Source organism: Papio anubis, chromosome 7 (assembly GCF_008728515.1).
Source record: "Papio anubis isolate 15944 chromosome 7, Panubis1.0, whole genome shotgun sequence".
NCBI classification, from domain to species: domain Eukaryota; kingdom Metazoa; phylum Chordata; class Mammalia; order Primates; family Cercopithecidae; genus Papio; species Papio anubis.
The window spans coordinates 151699177-151724581 of record NC_044982.1 but is presented as its reverse complement, the minus strand read 5'-3'; the positions used below and the strand labels follow the sequence as shown (position 1 = coordinate 151724581).

The following is a 25405-nucleotide window of genomic DNA, read 5'->3' as shown; positions in this document are numbered from 1 at the left end:
TCCACAAGGGATCCATTTACAAGACATGAGGTCAAGAGCCAGGAGATGGAAATGGAAGAACACACATCCTGACCTAAAGGGAAAGAGTGATGTTTACTAGTTTAGTTCAGGGTCAGTGAGCAAATATATCTGGCATGTGTGTAAGTGTGTGCATCGGAGGAATACTGGGGTTTGTAATGGTTTTGACTTTATCACTCCTGAATTTTAGGGCAAGAAATATGCAAGGAGGACATAAGGAAGACTAAAAAGAGTCTGTTGGTAAACATTAGATGCACTGATGACAGCTATTTGAGGACTGATAAGAATGGGGTGATTTGATAGTGACAGGGGAGTGCTGGTGACTGGGAAAAGAATGGTACCATTAGCACAAAATATAGTGCCATCAATACTGGGCATTATAAGTGTCAGTAGTGACATGGGCAGGCATCACCATGAAAAGATGACATTAGCATAGCATACCAGGAAAGGAGGAGAAAAATAGTAGAAGCTCCATAAATTGGCAAGGGTACTAGTTTTTTGTGTTTATGTAAGTTACTTCTTAGGAACATGTAACATCTTTGGGAAAAATTTATGGGGCTGGAGTGTTCTTAGGGAGGGTAAAAAGTCTAGTTAGAGAAATACCACATCTGGCAGTTGCTTACCTATAGGCTTGAACACAGGTTAGAGACAAAAGGAAGTCACTTACATTCTCTGAGTTTCCATACTCATGATTGAGAGATCCATACTTCTTCAAAAGGTTGTTGATTGGAGTGACAGCAATGCTACTCAAAAAGCATAAAAATAAAAAATAATAATATGTTGTTGAGGGATTTGGTAGAGGTGGTAGTGACTTGGAAAGTATAACAACTTCTTATGTAGACTTGAAGGGTTATATGTAACTCAGATTCAAGAAATGGGGATTTTTTGTAGAGGTACAAGGTGCTGTAGGAGATAAAATCTTAGAAATGCCTCATGAGTACTGGAACTAAAGTCTTATTCTGGATTGAAGGCAATTAAAAGAACCTTAGCAGCAGTGGTTCAAGAATTCCATGCTAGCACTCAAACAATATTATTTTCTTGGTCTCAGCTTTGTGTGTGTGTGTGTGTGTGTGCATTTTCTTACTTCTTTTATCATTACAATGCATAGTAAGTAATTCAGCAGGAAAACTTTACCTTGATTGAGTGGTGGTACTCTTAAACAATTTGAATAATATTATCCTTAGAACATAAATGTAAGCAATGAAGGGACTTTATCGGTGGCTACTTAATCCACCATTCCATACAACTTCTCAACCTGTTCGAGTCTGGTTTCTCACAGACTTTAGCTTTCTTGTGGAACATCATGGTCCTTCTTATTTATGACATCTTCTATCCACTCTTTTTACCATAGCAGGCCAATAATGGACCAACTCTTAATTTTTTGGGCAAGGTGTTATTCTTGTTTTTAGTCTGCGCCAAGACACTTGAGAAAGCCATTGAATTATTAATGAAAAGATTATCCTTTGGCCTTACTCGGGCAAAAGACCACTAATCGTGTGAGAGGTAGGGGTGGGGTCATATTACAGCACAAGGAATAGCCTAGAATTGTTTTTCACTAAAAGGAGAAGGATGGGACAGTTTCTCTTAGAAGAGAAAAAATGAACATGCAAGCCTCCAGGATAGTCAAAAGTAATGTAAGACATGAAAAGAGGACACTTTCACTGTGACATTAGTCGGCTTACAAATTTTAAACCAATGCTTTAAAATTTGCTCCTCAGAAAACCATAGAATTTTGGACTTGGAAAGGATATTAGAAATAATCTCATCTAAATCTTTCATAAGTGAGGGAACTAAAGTCTGGGTTAAATACTAGCTATAGGTTAGAAAGCTCTTTAGCAACAGAGTTAGGCTTAGAGCTTAATGTCCTTTCTTCTATAAGCTGTCTCAGCAAGCTTAGGGATGAGTTAAGGTAGCAATAAACCTTTATCAAAATAGAAACTCAATTTTCTTTGAAACATGTTCACTTTTTTTTGGCCAATACTTGAACATTTATCCTTTATAAAGTTTCCTAAGGACTCCATTGTTTTCACTAGTTGAAAACATGCTTTCTTTCATTTCCTCAATCCTTTCTCCTTCCCTTACATATTTACTTTACTGTCCCTAGAACTCCGTATGTGTCTTCTCCTTAAGATTCCTACTATGGGCTGGGCACGGTGGCTCACACCTGTAATCCCAGCACTTTGGGTGGCCAAGGTGGGCGGATCATGAGGTCAGGAGTTCGAGACCAGCCTGGCCAACCTGGTGAAACCGCATCTCTACTAAAAATACAAAAATTAGCTGGATGTGGTGGCAGGCACATGTAATCCCAGCTACTTGGGAGGCTGAGGCAGAGAACTGCTTGAACCCAGAAGGTGAAGGTTGCAGTGGGCAGAAATCGCGCCACTGGACTCCAGCCTGGGGGACAGAGCAAGACTCTATCTCAAAACAAAACAAACAAAACAAAACAAAACAAAACAAAACCAAACCAAAAAAGATTCCTACTATGTGATCGTCGCTTCCTTGCTTTCCCTTCTCGAATTTTATTAAGGGTGTTCTAATCATATATCTGGAAAGGCAAGCATAAGCCAATACTTCTTACCACACTTTTCTTGAAACCTTGTGGGGTAACTTAAAGAAGAGAAGAAATGGCTTAATTATGAATTATTCAAAGTGGAGATTTTGCTATAAGTATGTCTATGCAAGTACACTATACTTCCTACTGGGAGCAGCTGTTCTAATGCAAACCTAATCATATAAAAAAGTATACATTCCTATTATTACTAACAGTATTCATTGTAAGTAATATAAAATAGATAATAAGATTTCAATTATAAAGCACAGCTTCACAGCATCAGCTTCTGGAACATGTTCTACATCTCCTTTTTATATTTGAAATAGTGATGATACTGACAATTTCAAACAAGTTAACTGAGATATAGAAATATGTGATGTTGCAACGTTTACTACACAGAATGCAGTGAAGGACCTCGAAGTAAGCTCCTCCCCACCTTCGTCTCCAAAATAAAGCCACTGAGCAGCCAATATAAGTCCTAAAACAACTGCATGCTTGAGCTCTCATACAATCTTAGTTTCTTAGTTGCTTCCTGCAAACTTATTTTACTTTAGTTATGGTCACACAAAGCTTCTTGTCTGGATTTTCTGCCTGTAATATGTTGAACATGACAAATTGGAAAGAAGCAGAGAGGGAGTCACTAGACTCAGCTCATAAATGATACCAAGAAGTGAAAGCAAGTCAAATGGTAGCCAGAGAGGAGACATAAGACCTACATAAAGCAAGTACAAATGCTCAGAAATCCAAGCTGGAAAAAATAGTCCAATTAACCCCAATAATCTTTGGGAGAATTACTATTTTAGAGTAAATAATCATTGTTCATGCCACCATGCATCTTTAAGAACAAATACAATCTTCAGAAGATTCTCTTTCTTTTTTGAGACAGAGTCTTGCTCTATCGCCCCGGCTGGAATGCAGTGGTGCAATCTCGACTCACTGCAACCTCCGCCTCCTGGGTTCAAGCAATTCTCTGCCTCAGGCTCCCAAGTAGCTGGGATTACAGGCACCCGCCACCATGACCGGCTAATTTTTGTATTTTTAGTAGAGACAGGGTTTCATCATGTTGGCCAGGCTAGTCTTGAACTCCTGACCTCGTGATCCACCCACCTCAGCCTCCCAAAGTGCTGGGATTACAGGCGTGAGCCACCGTGCCTGGCTAGGAGATTGTTTTTAAAATCCAGGATAAAGTGAAATATATTTTAGAAGAATTTTATTTAAAATATTTAAATAATATTAAATTAAATAATTTATTATTTAATAATAAATTAAGTAATCTGAAGACTTCATTTATAAAAAATGTTTTTCCTGTAAATTTGGGATAAATGAAGTGATTTTATGCAGTGATTCCGCAACTCACTTCAGCTCTATTAAAAATTCAGACATAAATTTTCATTTATTTTAGCTACTTCTTTTTTTATACCTCCTTCCCTATCTCAAGGGGAAAGTTCCTTCACAATTGTGTTATCTTCTGGTCTTATTTTTTAGCCTCTGACCTCAGGCAATCCATTTCAGAAAGCCTCTCAATTCCTTCAAAGTATCCTTTTCTTTGTTTCCGGATGTACTGGGCCTAAGGACATCAATATGATCTGTCTAGGATTCTGGAAAAATTGTCACTTAGTGATATTCATTAATTTTTCTTGAAGAACTCTAAGTCTTTCCATTTATTTTATATATTCTTCATCACATTTTAACACCTACACATTCTTATAGTTATTCATGTCTTGACTATTGATTTACAAAAGGAAATTCCCGGATGTCAAAACGCACAATCTATTATATCAGTTCTTGTTGGAATTTATTTCTGCATACCTCAGTCCTTCTTGCCCCATTTCCTTCCCGGATGATTAACTTTTTTCTTTAATGAGATGCCCCAAATACATTCCTTATGCAGTTTCACCAGCCTTTTATAGAGAGAGTTGATCCTTCCTGATGCAGTACAGCAATACAGCGTGCCTCTGAGCACAGTGCCATAATCACACCACTTTCTTTGCTGTCATGCAGAACTGGAAACGTTCAGCTGATCTGAAATCCAGTATTACCTAGAGGTCTTTGTTAGCGTTAAGGGTTTTTGTTTCTGTTATTGTTACTTTCTTCTTCCTTCTCTCGAAGATCTTTTTTTCTGTGTTTTTTAGTTCAGGTTGAATTTAACTCTTGACTTCTCAAAATTATTTGGCATAAACTTTATATATATGGTAGAAGTACTTAGGTTAACCAATGTTGATGTCTCATGATGAAGTAGGAATACAAATCTATAAAGTCAGTTTAAAAAAAAAGGCTGGACATGGTGTCTTATGCCTATAAGCCCAACAATTTGGGAGGCAGAAGCAGGATGATCGCTTGAGCCCAGGAGTTTGAGACAAGCCTGGGCAATATAGTGGGACCTCGTCTCTACCAAAAATTAAAAAGTTATTTGGGTGTGGTGGCGTACGCCTGTAGTCTCAGCTACCTGAGAGGCCAAGGTGGAAGGATGGCTTGAGCCCAGGAGGTCGAGGCTTCAGTAAGCCCTGATCTCACCACTGCACTCCAACCTGGGCAACAGAGCAAGACCCTCTCTTAAAAAAAAAAAAATGAAACTCTTCCTATGAATTACAAAAAAGAATGGAAATTTTAAGTTAGCGTGGTCCAAAACATAGATTAAAATAGTTTCACCTGAAGCTACAGTCGTAAACAGAAGCAACTGTATGATGAAATATAGCATCTATATTTCAAAGGTGACAGGGGTGAAGACATACAAAAAAGGGTCCTCATGACAACTACTGTGTATGGTCCTTGTACTTTTCTCTGTGTTTACTACTTTGGGAGTTCTATGCAATACAACCAATGAATGTGTTAGAAAGACTACTCATAACTCAAGATTCTATGAGTCTATTCGTTTATTTACAGTTATACTTTTTTTCTCTATTTCATTAAGGATTTAAATTATATTTATTACATGGTGGCCTCCAGAGCCCTTCCAGATTTCCTATTTAAAAAGTGATATCACAATTTTTCATGAAATCTCCAAAGAGCTTAAAAAATAAGATAAACACACTTCATAAAAATTTCTAATTAATTCTAATAATGACTCAGAATACATTTAATTCATACTTACTAATTTGCCATAAGTATTTAAAAAATGTTTTCTATGTGATTTTTTAAAAAAAGATATCTTAATGAATAGCCATTTAGGTAAGATCTTCTTTAGTTCCCAACTGTATAAACATCTCTTTATTTCTTGCTGGATTTTGTGGAGAGATCTTTACCAAAGTAACTTCTAGGAGTCAGCTGCTACATACTCTCAAGCTTACATGTCTTAAAGTAGAAAACTAAAGTGGGAGAATCATGCAGAATTTTGCCCTTACATATAATTAGAAAATTAAATAAACTCGAATAATGAATAGCCTATAAAATATTTAAGTCTGAAGGAATTATAATTTGATGTGGATAATTACATGCTGAAAGTAAGATCTCTATTTGACACCATGAAGAAAAAAGATACATGAAAAGTTTCTAATGAAGAGAAACCTCTCAATGGATTTTAACTCATTACTTTTGATAATGAAGGAAGGTATTTTAATCATTAGTTTATCATAGAGCTACCACTAATAATACTCTATTTACATAACACCTTTCTTCCAGAGGTCTCAGACATTTTATAAACATCTCATCAAACTTCACAACCCTCCAGTGAGACTGTATGTGGAGAAATACACAGGTATTAAATTAACTCCAGAAGATTCTTCCATATTTTCTCTGAATTCATAAGAGGATAATGCCAAAAAATACTTTAAATGGAATATAACAGGAAAACATTTTAACATAATTAATCTTTTTTTTTTTTTTTTTTTTTTTTTGAGACAGGGTCTCACTCTCTTGCCTAGGCTAGAGAGCAGTGGCACGATCATAGCTCATTGCAGTCCAGTCCTGGACTCAAGCGATCCTCCTGCTTCAGCCTCCCAAGCAGCTGGGACTACAGGCATCTACCACCTCACTTGTCTAACTTTTTATTTTTATTTTTTGTAGAGACAGAGTCTCACTATGTTGCCAAGGATGATCTCAAACTCCTGGGCTCAAGTGATCCTCCCACCTCGGCCTCCCAAATTGTTGGGATTACTGGCATGAGCTATTTTGCCTGGCCTCACAGTTTATAATTGTTAAAGGGCCTTTTTTCTAGTTCATGCTGACTTCACACAGAAAATTCACTTAATATGGAATTAAGCCTCGTTTCTTTCTTTTTTTTTTTTTTTATTCAAGGATTAAAAAAAAGGACACAAGTATTGTAAAAAGTACTTCTTAGTTGCCCCACTCTAGAGCAAGGAGGAATGAGCACAATCTATCTTGGACGCTTTATTAAAACAAATAATAAAGTTTTGTTTGTTTTCTTTAGTACTATCTGCTTATTAGGAATTAGATTCCATTTGACATTTATTTCACCTAAATTTTTCTTTTTTCTACTTGAGGCAATAACAAGAGGCAATGCTACTCTTCCTCTTCATTATTTTCAAAGCTTTTCTCAAAATAGCATTGATAGTCTCTGCCCTGGCTCTACCCAACACTTTAATATCTCTTCTATCTTATCCCATGGCCATGCATAAGCCATGATGAACTTCTTCTGATTCTTAGATTTCTCTTCTTTTTTTTTTTTTTCTTTTGAGACGGAGTTTCACTCTTTGTTGCCCAGGCTGGCGTGCAATGGTGCGATCTCGGCTCACTGCAACCCCCGCCTCCCGGGTTCAAGTGATTCTCCTGCCTCAGTCTCCCGAGTAGCTGTGATTACAGGCATGCGCCACCGTGCCCGGCTATTTTTGTATTTTTAGTGGAGATGGGGTCTCTCCAAGTTGGTCAGGCTGGTCTCGAACTCCGGACCTCAGGTGATCCACCTGCCTTGGCCTCCCAAAGCGCTGGGATTACAGGCGTGAGCCACTGCGCCCGGTCTAAGACCTCTCTTTTGAAAATACTAGTCTACAAGTACTCTTTGAAAAATAAAAAGGCTTACTATTTTAAATTTTAATTGAAGTTAGTAAGGAAATTCCTTAGGTAGCTATTTTATCTCCCAATCATGTTGGTGAATTTACCTTGAGATTCAGTGGGTGGGAGCCCAGCAGCAGTCAGGTGGAATGGCCTTTAAATAAAGTACCAGTTTGGCACAACAAAGCATACCGCACATGTTCATTTGTACATTCATTCATTCATTCATTCAACAAACATTTACTGAGCTAGGTACTGGGAATACAGAGATAAATATGACATAGGACTATAATTGAATTCCCAATGTCAATATTGTGTGCAAGATGTTCTGAGAGAAGAAAGGTAGAGTGCCTAACTCTTTTGGGGGTGAAGGAAGACATCACTGATGAGACATCTGGCTTCCATAGGCAGATTATGAGCATAACATGAAAAGCAGGGTTTGGAGAGTCTTGTGGAACATTCAGAAGGAACTGGCTGAAAGTACCTTACACCCCGATGTTCATAATAATTACTGAGAGAAACAGTTATGTCATTCTAGATTGGGCCATGCTGTCTATAGTCCATACAGCAAGAAATGATCCATCTAGAAAAATAACCATACAAGCTAGTGGTCAGAAAACCCAAAATAACAGTACTGTGGTTTTACTATAAACATAGTAAAATAACTTCAAATCAAATATAGAATATAAGAAGAATCAAGTAAGATATTCAATCTTAAAATGCTTTGAAAGAAAAAAAAAAGCACAGTATAAATATAAGAAACTATTATTATGAAAAAGAAGTAAACTTTCAGCCCAGTCACAAAAAGCCAAAATACTTCCTTTTGATAACCCCTAAATTACATTTTTCAGAATGTCTTTTTTTCTTGAAGGCATCCACAATATTCCACATGATGTCTAAGTGTAGCCAGACTGAACTGACATTCTTTAGGCATTTCTTCAAAGAAAGGAATAAGATTTGACAGATTCCTTTGCACAGGGGGAAAAGGCATAGAAGGACAAGGTCTGGTGTGAATCTTAACATTGCTCTCTCCATCTGCAACAGAGTCCTCCTCTGCTACACTGTAATGATAGCTTTTGAAGGTGTTAGCACCCAGCAAGACATTTCTCTGTCTTTAAAAAAAATTCCATAGCTTTCACTTTGGGATTTGAAACTAATCTATTGTGTTTAAAAACACACACACTAATCCCCATAATATTTTACAGTTTAGTTTAGAAATACAAATTTTCACCACTTGACAGGTAAAATATGAAACCAATGCAAAAAACACATTTTAAAAAGTAAATTGACAAGTTAAAAGAAAGTCTTTCTTTTATATTGCTGTCAAATGATAGTCATGGCATAGTGGTATTGTAAAGTAACATTATAGTGTCACTGACTCAATGTAAAAACACACCTAAATTGTTTTGTTGATATTGAAGTGTGCAGACGGCTACTTCTACAAACAATTTAGTTTAGTTTGAAGTGGTTGAATCTGAATACAAGTTCTCCAGGACACATGTTCCTACATGTGTCCTTTACAAAATGTTCTTTTACAAAAATGCATTTTTGTAAAAGTATATGTAATCTAAAAACATATAGGCCAAAAGTAATTTCTACCTAAGAAGTAATCAGAAGGGACTTAATTATATCATTCCCAGGGCACAGGCTGCTATTCAGTAATGCTTGGTATTGTAACAGCAAACTTAACAGGAGTAGCCAATGGAGATGCTTATCATTTACTGTAAACCATGACATTCCAAATATGATGCTTATCAGTCTATCAAAGTTTGAAGTAGACAGCATATGAAAGAGGCAATCATATATGGCACATATAAACAGGAGGGCTATCATAGCAGGGGGGGAAAGGAAAGCATGATCAGGTTAAGTATTCAATTAGCTTAATTGGCTTTTATTGGCTTTGCAGGTAGGCTAATAAAAAGTCAGCTAAGATACATAATATATGGCTACAGATTGTTACTCTCTGGCAAATCAGGGACTAACCTTTCAATTTATTTTAGTTCTGAAACTGGTTAGAGTTTGCACTGTCAAGCAACTGACATAAATTTAACATTGGAGCAGTCAGAATCCGTTCTGATTGGCCAGTACTAGTTCAATAATGCCTGTTAAGTATTTTGAATATTATTCCTGGTTGGTATCAAATATCTAAAGGAGGCAGAACAGGCTACATACTTCCATTATGATTTTAACAGTACCACATAGACATAACTTAAGAATCAAAAGGTAATTATTTAATTAATCAGCCAATAATCAGTAATAATTGTTTTCTATTGTCTTTGTAGCTCTGTGTTTCTACAATACAATAGGTACTATGCTAGGAGCTTTACTTGAAGGAAAGAAAAGACATGGTTCATGCATTCAAGGAGTTCATATACATATATACTATAATACATAATATTAATACAGAAATAAAATGATTAGTGGACAATGAAGTGCAAAACTGAGTAAAATAATAATAAAAATCATAGAAATTTGGAGGCATTTATAATCACTGTGGCAGCTATAGTAGAGTTCAATGAAGAGGCCAGTCATAAACTGGTCTTGAAAGAACGTAAAGATTTGGATACATGAAGGATACGATAAAGTAAATATATAATCCAAGAAGTGGAAATGTGCATGGACAGTATAAAGTGCAGTAAAAAACAAATAAAACCGACAACAATGAAAAATAAGGCTACCAAGGGCTTGCTTCCAAAGAGCCTTGTAAACTGCTGTGAGTGGGCAGGGAGGAGCTGCTAATCAGACCGGGTGAGATGCCTTGATCTGGACTGGGCCATTTTTACTTATGTGTGCCAAAAGGTCACACACAAGGATGAATGCTCCTTGCTGCTTCTTTTCTATCACTGAAACTAGATCTGCAGCAGAACTGAAGCCTTCTTGGTTCAGCTAGCTCTTCTCTGCTGCTGATGCTATTTTTTCACCCATCAGGCAAAGGGATATGCTTTTTTCAAGGCACGCCCTTATTCCTACTTCCTTACTGCCTCTTGGTCTGTCTCTGCCTATCTTCCCCAATCCTAAGAGCTCTTAGCTTCCGGGAAATTCTAATTATCTCAGGCTTGATGATTTGTTTGTGGCAATATCTGGCTTTTGCCAGATGGAGAAGCTATATTTAGGCCTAAACTTCTAATTGTTCATCAGTTTTCTAGAATAGTCTGATGGTTTTAGACACCCTGTTAATGTTACACATAACCCATCTTTATTCATTTGCCATCACTTTTTGTGTATTTATCTCCCTTAGGAGCCTCATGAGATTTATATAGAGGAAGGTACGAGGACTCTTGGGTTTCTCAGTCCAGTGCTCAAATAGGATCCTAGTGCTACCAATATAATCTAATGGAAGCAAAGCAAAACTGTTTGAATTTGGTGTGTAGTATATAAAAGAAAACTGCAGAAGTTTGAGCAAGAGTGTATCATTAATAAAATAAAATGGTGTAGCCATATTTGCAGCAAGAATTAGGAAGGTGGAAGATTGAACCTAGGTAGAACAGACAGGCAACTGCAGTAGTGCAGACATAAGGTGGTAAGAATAGCAATGGTAGGAATGAAGGTGAAAATATAGGTCTGAGAGACATTATTAAGGAAAGAATGGGTGACATATTCAATGCAGAGATGATGACAAAATATTCAAAAGTGACTTGAGGTCTCCTATTTTGGGAGCCTGTAAGATTTGTGAGTTTGCAGCTATAAAAAAAAAAAAATGGGAAAGAGGAGTCTTTTTCTTCTGCTGCTTTAAAAAAAAAATTTTTAAGGGAAAGTAGAAAAAACTTAGTGAAGGTGAGGTGGTTACAGTATATCTTCTAATATTATATATTTTTGAAAACATAAGATGAAAAGGAAGTCAAACACGAAGTCATATTACAGAACTTTAGGGACAGATGGGCCAATTAATGGAAGGTATAAAAAAATGGAAAAAAAAAAAGGTATAAAAAGAAGAAAGGACCAGGAATTGGGCTTTGTAGAATTAACTACTGTTAGGGCACAAGAGGAGGAAAATCAAATAGAAAAAACTAGGCTGGCAAGGTAGGAGGAGAGCAGGAAAGACCATTAGGCAAAGGAGATTCAAATATAATTAAAATAAAGAATATTAAATAGCTTTCATGTAAAATAATGCCAAGATGAATGTTTCCAACATGAAAATCACCTTTTTAATTATATAAGTCTCTGAGAAAATAATTATATTGATTGACAGCTCATTTACAATAACTCCTCAATATCAATCCCCAAGTCTTTTGCTGCTATTCAGACTTATCCCCTGATATCCTATAAAAATAGAAAACATACTAAGAGGACTATCTAAATTATTTCACATGTTAGAAGACTATTAGTTCTTCTCAAAGTTATTCCTTCGTAAGTTAAATCATACCAGTTCCTTAAAATGTAAAATCTATACTCCTTTTTTTCTTCACTGTTTTCTTATGAACTTTCCTAAATTTAGTAGTTATTGCTTGTCCTTAGGACAAAATATCTAATTATACGGTCTGACTAAATCTCTTTATGAGTAAGGAGAACTCAATGCAACCCCAGAAACCCTTGAACAAAATGAGATGTTTAGACTTATTTAGGGCTTTTAGTCAGTAAGGACAAACCTATTTCAGTGAATTTCAGGACTTCATTTTATGTATTCTTTAGGGTGTGTTTCTAAACTCTGAACATTAACTGAAATATAAGATGCAACCCACCGAGTTGAAGTACCATCTGTTAGCAACCAAAAGAATGGTATCTATTGGCACCAATTAGGAAAATAAGAAACAAAAAAGAAAAAGAAAGAATGGGAATAAAAGGTTACTTGCTATAGTCTTCAGTCCATGTTGTGCTGAAGTGGAAAATCATTTTCAGAGAAACAATATTATGAATGGAGTGCATCGGTTTTGCTGATCTTGTCACAGCTATTTTCTTATCTGTATTGGAAGTTAGGGTGAGATAATTTCCATGGTTAAATAGAACCATCTGGGCTTTGGTTCTCAAATTTTGAATAGAAGTAGGTAGGATCTAAGGTTATACATTTTTTTCTAGCCTTCATGAGTTGTGCCTCAAGTAGTAATCTGATAATGCAGTTACAGCAATTTTCCAATAGTTATTGCTACAGTTTTTGGACTTGGGTAATGCATTTGGTCCACCATAGTGGAGGCTGTGTCTAGTTTACTTCTTTTTTTTTTTTTTTTTTTTTTTTTTTTTGAGACGGAGTCTCGCTCTGTCACCCAGGCTGGAGTGCAGTGGCTGGATCTCAGCTCACTGCAAGCTCCGCCTCCCGGGTTCACGCCATTCTCCTGCCTCAGCCTCCCGAGTAGCTGGGACTACAGGCGCCTGCCACCTCGCCCGGCTAAGTTTTTGTATTTTTAGTAGAGATGGGGTTTCACTGTGTTAGCCAGGATGGTCTCGATCTCCTGACCTCGTGATCCGCCCGTCTCGGCCTCCCAAAGTGCTGGGATTACAGGCTTGAGCCACCGCGCCCAGCCTAGTTTACTTCTTTAAGGGCATCTAGAAAAAAACCTAAGTTATTTCCCTAATACACTCTAATATCTTGAAACACTAAATGTTCCTTCAAAATGCTCTTGTGTTTGTAGGGAATGACAACTTCCTAGAAGCATCTAGTCCACTACATATTTTTATTACGGTTATATTCTCCTAATAAGGAAATGAGAAGAAAGTCAATTGTTGAGCTTCTAACATAGACAAGATACTTAGATACATTTTTATTTAACTCTCAGAGTTGTTTTGTGATGTAAAGATCCTTTGATACTTTTCATTTTATAGCTCAGTACACAAACACAGAGAAGTTCAGTAACTTGCCAAAGGTCACAAAGCTTGTAAACTGATAGAAATGGGAGCTCAAGCCAAGACCATCTACCTACAAACTGCATGTTTTTAGTTATTTGTCTAATCAAATAGAGAGGATTTAGAATTGAGGTAGGGTATAAATATGTCTAGGAAACCACTGACAGCGAAACATAAGGTTTCCCTACAAAAGGATTAGTTCAGCCAAACTTCTTTCACATTATGAAACTAACCCTTATCCCAAAAGCTGCCATACTGCCCAAACCTCTGACAGTTCCCTTAGGAATAGAAGGGTTAAATAAAAGGTCAATTGAGTTAAACAAACAAACAAACAAACAGGCATTATTCACCCTTTCTGGCTTTCATCAACCCCACCCTCGACCCCCAATTGGGTAGCTTTCATTTCAAAACTTGAAGAAAAGGGATAGGAAAAATATATTCTTTGCAAAGAATTTTCCTCAGGGCAAGAAGAAAAAACAAACATTTGATAAAAAACACCCACATCAATTAAAGTTGTTTCAAAGGAAACATCTGAATTGAGGTGCCATCTCAGGGGAGAATATAACGGGATAACAAGATGAGTAAGCACCAATAGAGCATGACTCATCCATTTTGCCAGTTAAAGGTACACACATAGAGTAGAGGCAGTTAGAGTAACACATAGTGACCACTCAAGTATTCACTTCTTCAATCAATATTGTCAGGCACTATGCGGGGCAAAGCGGAACCACGATGCTGGTAGAATTCTGTCCCAGACATACAGGATGGGGATTGATAATTGTAACATGGAATCTCTGAGGCTGAGGGCTGGGCATGTTTCTCCCATGGACTTAAGAATCAGAGAAAGCTATGCTGCAAGGTAGAGCAAACACCCAGATAGAAACAGAGATGACAGAAGGGAGTCCTGTTGGCTTCAGCAGGACAGTTTAGCTCAGTGTTCAAGGGCATGAACTCTATAACCAGACAGCTGTGTTTAAACTTGGCTTCATTATTTATAAACTATGTAACCTCAGACAAGTTACTTACTTCATGTTTTCTTTGTTTTCCTTATTTATGAAACGGTGGTAAAATAGTATCTATTTTATAGGGTGTTTGTGAACATTAAAGACAATGCAGTTCACCTTCTGTATCCATGGATTCTGCTTCTGTGGATTCAACCAACCACAGATCAAAAATATTTTTAAAAATCAATAAAAATAACAATACAATAAAAAAACCACAAAAAACCAATAGAGTATAACAAATATTTATATAGTATTTACATTGTATTAGATATTACAATTAATCTAGAGATGATTTAAAGTATACAAGAGGATGTATATAGGTTATATGCAGACATTATGGCCATTTAATATAAGGCACTTGAGTATCTGTGAAATAGGTGTCCATAGGGGTCCTGTAAGTTATCCCCCTTGGAAACTAAGGAATGACTTTATATCTAAAGTGCTTATCGTAAGGGCTAGCATCTAGGAAGCTTGATGTTATGGACTGAATTGTGTCCTTGCTGATATTGTTTGGATGTTTGTGCCTTGAAATCTCATGTTGAAATGTAATCCCCAATGTCCCAGGTGGGGCCAAACACCCATGGTGTTTGGGTCACGGGGGTGGATCCCTCATGAATAGCTTGGAACCTCACAATAATAAATGACTTCTCGCATTGAGTTCATGTGAGATCTGATTGTTTAAAAGAATGTGGGGCTGGGCGCGGCGGCTCACACCTGTAATCCTAGCAATTTGGGAGGCCAAGGCAGGTGGAACACCTGAGGTTAGAAGTTCAAGACCAGCCTGGCTAACATGGTGAAACCCGTCTCTACCAAAAACACAAAAATTAGCTGAGCATGGTGGCACATGCCTGTAATCCCAGCTACTTGGGAGGCTGAGGCAGGAGAATCGCTTGAACCCGGGAGGCAGAGGTTGCAGTGAGCCGAGATCACACAATTGCACTCCAGCCTGGGTGACAGAGCAAGACCCCATCTCAAAAAAAAAAAAAGGTGGTACCCCACCCTCATGGTTCCCTCTCTTGTTCCCATGTGATATACTGGCTCCCCTTTGCCTTTTCACCATGACTGTAAGCTTCCTGAGGCCTCATCACAAGCTGAGCTAATGCCAGCACCATGCTTCCTATACAGTCTGCAGAACCAAGAGCCAATTAAACCTCTTTTCTTTTTTTTTTTTTTTTTTTTGAGACGGAGTCTCGGTCTGTCGCCCAGGCTGAAGTGCTGTGGCCGAATCTCAGCTCACTGCAAGCTCCGCCTCCCGGCTTTACGCCATTCTCCTGCCTCAGCCTCCCGAGTAGCTGGGACTACAGACGCCCACCACCTGGCCCGGCTAGTTTTTTGTATTTTTTAGTAGAAACAGGGTTTCACCGTGTTAGCCAGGATGGTCTCGATCTCCTGACCTCGTGATCCGCCCGTCTCGGCCTCCCAAAGTGCTGGGATTACAGGCTTGAGTCACCGTGCCCGGCTAAACCTCTTTTCTTTATAAATTACACAGCCTAAGGTATTTCTTTAAAATTAAAAAAAATTTTTTTTAGTTTCCATAGGTTATTGGTGAAGAGGTGGTGTCTGGTTACATGAGTAAGTTCTTTAGTGGTGATTTGTGAGATTTTTGTGCACCCATCACCCAACCAGTATATACTGCATCCAATTTGTAGTCTTTTATCCCTCACCCCCTTCTCACCCTTTCCCCTAAGTCCCCAAAGTCCATTGTATCATTCTTATGCCTTTGCATCCTCATAGCTTAGCTTCCACTTATCAGTGAGAACATACGATATTTGGTTTTCCATTCCTGAGTTACTTAACTTAGAATAAAGTCAAATTGTCTATTTGCAGACGACATGATTGTATATTTAGAAAACTCAATCATCGCAGCCCCAAAACTCCTTAAGCTGATAAGCAACTTCAGCAAAATCTCAGGATACAAAATCAATGCGCAAAAATCGCAAGCATGCCTATACACCAACAATAGACAAACAAAGAGCCAAATCCTGAGTGAACTCCCATTCACAATTGCTACAAAGAGAATAAAATACCTAGGAATACAGCTTACAAGGGATGTGAAGGACCTCTTCAAGGAGAACTACAAACCACTGCTCAAGGAAATAAGAGAGGACACAAACAAATGGAAAAACATTCCATGCTCATGGATAGGAATAATCAATATCATGAACATGGCCATACTGCCCAAAGTAATTTCTAGATTCAGTGCTATTCCCATCAAGCTAACAGTGACTTTCTTTGCAGAATTAGAAAAAAACTACTTTAAATTTCATATGGAACGAAAAAAGAGCCCGTAGAGCCAAGACAATCCTAAGCAAAAAGAACAAAGCTGGAGGCATCCTACCTGACTTCAAACTATACTATAAGGCTTCAGTAACCAAAACAGCATGGTACTGGAACCAAAACAGATATATAAACCAATGGAACAGAATAGAGACCTCAGAAATAACACCACACATCTACAACCATCTGATCTTCAATAAACCTGACAAAAACAAGTAATGGAGAAAGGATTTCCTATTTAATGAACGGTGATGGGAAAACTGGCTAGCCAGATGCAGAAAACAGAAACTGGACCCCTTCCTTATACCTTATACAAAAATTAACTCAAGATGGATTAAAGACTTAAGTGTAAGACCCAAAACCACAAAACTCTGGAAGGAAACCTAGCCAATACCATTCAGAACATAGGCATGGGCAAAGACTTCATGACTAAAACACCAAAAGCAATTGCAACAAAAACCAAAATTGACAAATGGGATCTAATCAAAATAAAGAGCTTCTGTACAACAAAAGAAACTATCATCAGAATGAACAGGAAACCTAAAGAATGGCAGAAATTTTTTGCAATCTATCCATCTGACAAAGGGCTAATATCCAGAATCTACAAGGAACTTAAACAAATTTACAAGAAAAAAAAAAACAACCCAATCAAATAGTGGGCACAGGATATGAACAGACACTTCTCAAAAGAAGACATTTATGCGACCAACAAAGATGAAAAAAAGCTCATCATCACTGGTCATTAGAGAACTGCAAATCAAAACCACAATGAGATACCATCTTATGCCAGTTAAAATGGTGATTATTAACAAGTCAGGAAACAACAGATACTGGCGAGGCTGTGGAGAAATAGGAACGCTTTTACACTGTTAGTGGGAGTATAAATTAGTTCAACCATTGTGGATGACACTGAGGCGATTCCTCAAGGATCTAGAACTAGAAATACCACTTGACCCAGCAATCCCATTATTGGGTATATGCCCAAAGGATTATAAATCATTCTGCTATAAAGACACATGCACACATATGTTTATTTCAGTACTATTCACAATAGCAAAGACTTGGAATCAACCCAAATGCCCATCAACGGTAGACTGGATAAAGAAAATGTGGCACATATACACCAGGGAATACTATGCAGCCATAAAAAAGAATAAACTCGTGTCCTTTGCAGGAACATGGATGATGCTGGAAGCCATAATTCTCAGCAAACTAACACAGGAACAGAAAACCATACATCGCATGTTCTCACTCGTAAGGGGGAGTTGAACAATGAGAACACATGGATACAGGGAGGAGAACATCGCACACTGGGGCCTGTCAGGGGATGGGGAGCAAGGAGAGGGAGACCTTTTGGACGAATACCTAATGCATGCAGGACTTAAACCCTAGATGATGGGTTGATAGGTGCAGCAAACCACCATGGAACATGTGTACCTATGTAACAAACTTGCACATTCTGCACATGTATTCCAGACTTTAAAGTAAAAAAAACAATAATAATAATAATAATAGTTTTCAATCTCATCCAGGTGACTGCAAATGTCATTAGGTCATTTCTTTTTATGCTTGAGTTGTATTCCATTGTAGATATATACCACAGTTTCTTTATCCACTCATTGATTGGGTTAGTTTCACATTTGTATTTTTACAAATACAAGTAGTTTCACATTTTTGCCATTGTGAATTGTCTGCTGTAAACATGCGTGTACAAGTTTCTTTTTTGAATAATGGCTTATTTTCCTCTGGGCAGATACACAGTAGTGGGACTGCTGAATCAAATGGTAGTTCTATTTTTAGTTTTTTAAGGAATCTCCACACTGTTTTCCATAGTGGTTTTACTAGTTTACATTCCTATCAGCAGAAGTGTTCCCTGTTCACCACATCCATGCCAACATCTACTATTTTTCGATTTTTTAAATTATGGCCATTCTTGTAGGACTAAGGTGGTTTTGATTTGCATTTCCCTGATCATTAGTGATGTTGAGCATTTTTTCATATGTTTGTTGGCCATTTGTATGTCTTCTTTTGAGAATTGTCTATTCATGTCGTTAGCCTACTTTTTGATGGGATTGTTTGTTTTTTCTTACTAACTTGTTTGAGTTCATTGTAGATTCTGGATATTAGTCCTTCAGACGTATAGATTGTGAAGATTTTCTCCCACTCTGTGGGTTGTCTGTTTACTCTGCTGACTGTAACTTCTGCCATGCAAAAGCTCTTTAGTTTAATTAAGTCCCAGCTATTCATCTTTGTTTTTACTACATTTACTTTTGTGTTCTTGGTCAAGAAATCCTTGCCTAAGCCAATGTCAAGAAGGGTTTTTCCGATGTTATCTTCTAGAATTTTTATAGTTTCAAGTCTTAGATTTAAGTCCTTGATCCATATTGTGTTGATTTTTGTGTAAGGTGAAAGATGAGGATCCAGTTTCATTATCCTACATGTGGCTAGCCAATTAACCCAGCACTATTTGTTGAATAGGGTGCTCTTTCCCCACTTTATGTTTTTGTTTGCTTTGTCAAAGATCATTTGGCTGTACTTGGATTTATTTCTGGGTTCTCTATTCTGTTCCATTGGTCTATGTGCCTATTTTTATACCAGTACCATGCTGTTTTGGTGAGTATGGCCTTATAGTGTAGTTTGAAATCACCTAATGTGATGCTTCCAGATTTGTTCTTTTTGCTTAGTCTTGCTTCAGCTCTGTGGGCTCTTTTTTGGTTCCATATGAATTTTAGGATTTTTTTTCTGGTACTGTGAAGAATGATGATGATATTTTGATGGGGATTGCATTGAATTTGTAGATTGCTTTTGGCAGAATGGCCATTTTCACAATATTGATTCTACCCATCCATGAGCATGGAATGTGTTTCCATTTGTTTGTGTCATCTATGATTTCTTTCAGCAGTGTTTTGTAGTTTTCCTTGTAGAAGTCTTTCACCTCCTTGATTATCTATATTCCTAAGTATTTTTTTTTCCAGCTATTGTAAAAGGGGTTGAGTTCTTGATTTGATTCTCAGCTTGGTCACTGTTGGTGTATAAGGGAGCTACTGAATTGTGTACATTAATTTTGTATCTGGAAACTTTGCTGAATTCTTCTATCAGTTCTAGGAGCTTTTTGGAGGAGTCTTTAGGGTTTTCTAGGTATACATTCATATCATCAGCAAAGAGTAGCAGTTTGACTTCCTTTTCACTGATTTGGATGCCTTTTATTTCCCTCTCTTGTCTGACTGCTTTTCAGCCTCAGGTATTTCTTTATAGTAAGCAAGAACTAACACTGAAAATTGGTACCAGGAGTGGGGTATTATTATAAAGATACCTGAAAATGTGGAAGTGGTTTTGGAACTGGGTAACAGGCAGAAGTTGGAAGAGTCTGGAGGTCTGAGAAGAAGACAGGAAGATGAAGGAAAGTTTCCAGTTTCTTAGAAGCTAGTTAAATGGTTACGACCAGAATGTTGATAGAGATATGGACAGTGAAGTCCAAGCTGAAGAGCTCTCAGATGGAAACAAAGAAGTTATTGGGAACTGGAGTAAAGGTTACCCATTATGCTGTTGCAAAGAACTTGGCTGCATTGTGTTCATGTCCTCGGAATCTCTGGAAGTTTGAAGTTAAGAGTGATGACCTAGGGTATCTGGCAGAAGAAATTTCTAAGCAACAAAGTGTTCAAGATGTGGCCTGGCTTCTTCTAACAGCCTATCGTCAGATACAAGAGCAAATAAATGACTTAAAGTTGGAATTCATATTTAAAAGGGAAACAGAGCATAAAAGTTTGACAAATTTGCAGCCTGGCACATGGTAGAAAAGGAATACAAGCAGAGTGTGGAGCAGCCACTTGCTAAAGAGACTAGCATGACCAAAAAGGAACCAAATGTTAATATCTGAGACAATGGAAAAAGAGGCCTTGAAGGTACTTCAGAAATCTCTGAGGCAGCCCCTCCTATCACAGGCCCAGAAGCCTCGGATGAAAGAATGATTTCAGGGACCAGGCCAAGGACACCACTGCCCTGCTCAGCCTTGGGAGGCTATTCCTTGCAACCAGGCTGCTCCAGCTCCAGATGTGGCTCAAAGGCCCCAGGTACAGCTCTGGCTGCCACTTTGGAGACTGCAAGCCATAATCCTTGGTGGCTTCCATGTGGCAGTAAGCCTGTGGCTGCACAGAATGCAAGAGTGAAGGAGACTTGGCAGCTTCTCTCTAGATTTCAGATAATGTATGGGAAAGCCTAGGTGCCTGGGCAGAAGCCTGATGCAGGGGTAGAGCCCCCACAGAGAGGCTCTACTAGTAGGGCAGCACCAAGGGGATGTGTGAAGTTGGAGACCCTATACAGAGTCCCCACTAGGGCACTGCCTGGTGGAGCTGTAAGAAGGAGGCCACTGCTCTCCAGGCCAAAGAATGGTAGAGGCAGCAGCAGCTTGATCCTCAGCCTGGAGAAGCCATAGGCACTGAACTCTAACCCATCAGAGCAGCCCTGTGGGCTGCATCCAGCAAAGCTATAGGGTTCAGTTGCCTAAGGCCTTGGGAGTCCACCCCTTCCATCTTTGCACCCTGAATGCAGGACATTAAGTCAAAGGAGATTATTTTGGGCCAGGCGCAGTGGCTCACGCCCATAATCCCAGCACTTTGGGAGGCCAAGGCAGGTGAATCACGAGGTCAGAAAATCGAGATCATCCTGGCTAATGCGGTGAAACCCAGTCTCTACTAAAAATACAAAAAATTACCCAGGCGTGGTGGCACATGCCTGTAGTCCCAGGTACTCAGGAGGCTGAGGCAAGAGAATTGCTTGAACCCAGGAGGTGGAGGTTGCAGTGAACCGAGATCGCGCCACTGCAATCCTGCCTCGGTGACAGAGTGAGACTCCGTCTCAAAAAAAAAAAAAAAAAAAAGAAAAAAAATATATTATATTTTGGAGCTTTAAGATTTAATGACTGTTCTACTGGGTTTCAGACTTGTGTGGGGCCTATTGCCCCTTTTTTTGGGCTGAGTTCTCCATTTTGGAATGGCAATGTCTATCCAATAACTGTACCACCATTGTATCTTGGGAGTAAATAACTTTTTTCAGTCTTACAGGCTCATAGGAAAAAACTAATCTCCAGATGAGACTTTGGACTTGGGACTTTTTGGTTAATGCTGGAATAAGTTAAGGCTTTGCAGGACTATTGAGATGGGATGATTGTATTTTGCATGTAAAGACATGAGATTTGAGGAACCAGGGGCAGAAGGATATGGTTTGGGAAGTTTGTTCCCTCCAAATCTCAGGTTGAAATGTAATCTCCAGTGTTACAGGAGGGGCCTGGTGGGAGGTGTTCAGGTCATGAGGTCAGATCCCTAATTAATAGCTTGGTGCTGTCCTCCCCATAAGTGAGCTCCCACTCTGAGTTAATGCAAGACCTGGTTTAAAAGAGTGTGGCACCTCCTCCACCCCTTGCTTCCTCTCTCACCATAGGATGCACCTGCTCCCCTTTGCCTTTCATCATGATTGTAAGCTTTCTGAGGCCTTACCAGAAGCCAAGCAGATGCCAGCACCATGCTTCCTGTACAGCCTGAGAACTGTGAGCCAATTAAACCTCTTTTCTTTATAAATTACCCAGCTTCAGTTACTTCTTCATAGTATTGCAAGAACTAACTCCTCACCCCCCAAATTCATATGTTGAAGCCCTAACCCTCAATGTGACTGTATTTGGAGACAGCTTTTAAAAAGAAATTAAGGTTAAGTGAAGTCATAAAATCAGCTAATCCAATAGGACTGACGACCTTATATGAAGAGAAAGGGAGTAATCTCTTTCCCTACACACATTTACCAGGGAAAGGCCATATGAGGACACAGTGAGAAGACAGAGCCCTCATCAGAAACCAAATTGGCTGGCACCTTGATCTTAAGACTTCCCAGCCTCCAGAACTGTGAGAAATAAATTTCTGTTGTTTGAGTCACCCAGTCTATAGTATTTTGTAATGGCAGCCCAAGCAGACTAACACAATAACATAAATCTTTGATATCATTATTATTCTGATTTTGGTTCCTGGGTCTAGTTCTAATTCATAGTAGCCTTCTGAGGGCTAGACAGTTTCTACTTTGACATTCTGAAACATAGCACAGCATCGCAATAATACATTTCCTACTGTTGACTTAAAGAGCATTAGTAGGCTTCTGCAAATGATAACCAAAGAGTCTTAAGCAATAAATAATATTGGAGGTTAGGGTAAAGAAAAATCACTTGTAGCTCATGACTGGGATGAAAGTATCATGGAAGAGAAGTGATTTCAGCTAGAATTTATAAAACGGTTAGCCTTTTAAAAGGTAGAGAGAGAGAATATACTGATAACTGAGATAAGAGCATAGAATTATTCATATTGTGCACATGCCAACACTACACATCAGCGTGAAATTTGGATTACTCCATGTTAGGTTTTTATAGCTATAGAGAACACTATTTACCAATTTATCTAAAACATATTAAAGGTGCAAATTTCAAACTTAAATTTCTAGAAGCTTTACTAAAACCTAATATATTATTAAGTAGGTAAGGTAAAAAAAATTTTCTCTCTTATGTTCATTGAGGATGAAAATCTTATGAATTCTCTCAATTTTATTCATTGTTCTAATAACAAAGAATCAGCTTTCAAAAGTTCAAGTTTTTGAGATATTACAGCAAATGCATTAGCTCATCTAGATCTTTGTTGGACAGACAATTGACTTACTTTTCTATGCTTTCTAATGGTGAATGCTTCAAATATGATATTAAAATAGGCAAATAATTGTCTATCTATCTGTCCTTCACTACCACTTCACATAGGATTCTGAGTGAACTGTCTTGTAAAAATCAAAAGGTCATGTAAGTCTTGCTCCCTCAAGCAAACTCTTATCTTTAGGAGACCTCACAGGCAAATTTTATGACTGCTTCCTTTTAAAACTATAAACATAATGAAACCATTCTAAAAATAATTATGGTATATCACCCAAATAGCTCACAAAATCAAAGACCTGAGAGAAACACTGCCTGAAAACTTTAAAACATTGTTATTTAAATATGTATTGACATATTTTGATGCAAAGTAATTTTTTTAATTCAGAAAACATAAGCTAATAATAATTTTTTTTCATGAAAAAAAAATGACCAAAAGGAGACATGACTTTTGACCTAAGCGGGAGGCTGGAAGCCAGACAACTCATTTTCTTTTTTATAGCTTTTAACAAAGTCATGACTTCTTAAAATCTGTTATTCTATCTAAAACATTGGTCTACTCTTCAGGTATCATCTCTTTCACCAAGATATTCATGGATTCCCAGGCTGGGGAGAAAAAGGCTCCAGTCATACATTCATTCCTAAAATGTTTATTGACTATCATGTATGAGTCAGGCAATGAATCTCTGAGGGCCAGTACAGCTTAAGGAAGAATATGTTTGGAGTGACACATCTAATAAAGATATCTACTGTAGATACCTCAGGTAGCCTACAGTAGCCTTTCATTGTCCCCTGGTCAAGACATTCTCCCATGCAACAAATTGTTTGATTTTTTTGTTTGTTTGCTTATTTTCACTTAAATCTACTTCCTTGTACATTGCCTTCAGTTAGTAATAGAACAACTACAGCATTATTGTCACCAAGATGCTTCATAGAATTTAGACAACATAGTATTCAAGAATATAATATTATTCAACTCATTTTATTAGCTATTGCTTCTCCAAGCGTATCCCCAACTCTTCCATTCTCTTTTTATACAAAACTAATTTTCTAGTTCATTATTTGTTTTTGTGACTCCTCCTACATGATTCAGCTTCTGCAAATAGTTTTTCTTTTTGTTTTCAAATGATCCTGGGTTTTGCTCTGTCGCCCAGGCTGAAGTGCAGCCGTATGATCATAGCTCACTGCATCCTGGAACTCCTGGGCCCAAGCAATCCTCCTGCCTCAGCCTCCCAAGCAGGTGGGACTACAGGTGTGTGCTGCCACACCTGGCTAATTTTTTAAATTTTTACTTTTCTGTAGAGACAAGGTCTCACTATGCTGCTCAGGCTGGTCTTGAACTCCTGGCCTCAAGTGATCCTTCCACCTCGGCCTCTGAAAGCACTGGGATTATAGGTGTGAGCCACCACACCCAGCAGTTTTCACAAATAGTTTTTGAAGAAGCTCAGTCTTGGCAGACTGTGCTGGGTTGTCACGCTGCCGCTGCCACTGTGCCAACCCTTCAGGTCTCAAAGAGGCTGGGTGATGCTCCAGAATGGGAGATGAGCCAATCTGGGAGCAGATTTGATCCAGCTTCATTCAGCATTACTACCAGTTATTTCATAATGAGAAAACCCAACTAGGTGCAATTTACATTGATGTGCCATGCCTCATGTGGGAAGGATGGCAATTCCAGGGGAAAGCTGCCACTGTGGAGAAGTTGTCTAGTCATCCCTTCCAAAAAATCCAGCACAGCATCACAGCACAGGACCATCAGCCCACGCCAGCTGCATCATCAGCATGGTTGTGGGCCAGCTTACGGTGGATGAAGACTCCATCATGGGGTTCCATCAGACAGATGTTCCTGTTGAAGAACATCAACAATGCTTGGGTTTGCGCCAATGACACGTTCAGGCTTGGCCTGCACATCCCAGGCTGATCTCTTCCCAGCCAGGCAGTCATGCTGTTTCCTCCTCCCTCCTCTTTCCAGTACCATTCACACTCCAGATGCTCCACATCTCATGCCAAAGGAGCGGGTCCATGGTGGCAGTGGGCCTAGTGCAGTGCTGCCACCCAGGTGTTGTGCATGATGTTTGGATGTTAGACTAGTTGCATCTGAAGGAAGAAGTTTGGGTTATACCATTCATGCCTTGAAAGGCTTAAGTAAGGCAGAAGGGAAGG

At 38.5% G+C, this 25405-nt stretch overlaps 1 pseudogene; it reads left to right on the top strand.

The window, feature by feature from the left end:
- Window positions 1-24779: 24779 nt before the first annotated feature.
- On the top strand, window positions 24780-25163 carry LOC108586684 (annotated as a pseudogene).
- The last annotated feature ends 242 nt before the right edge of the window (window positions 25164-25405 follow it).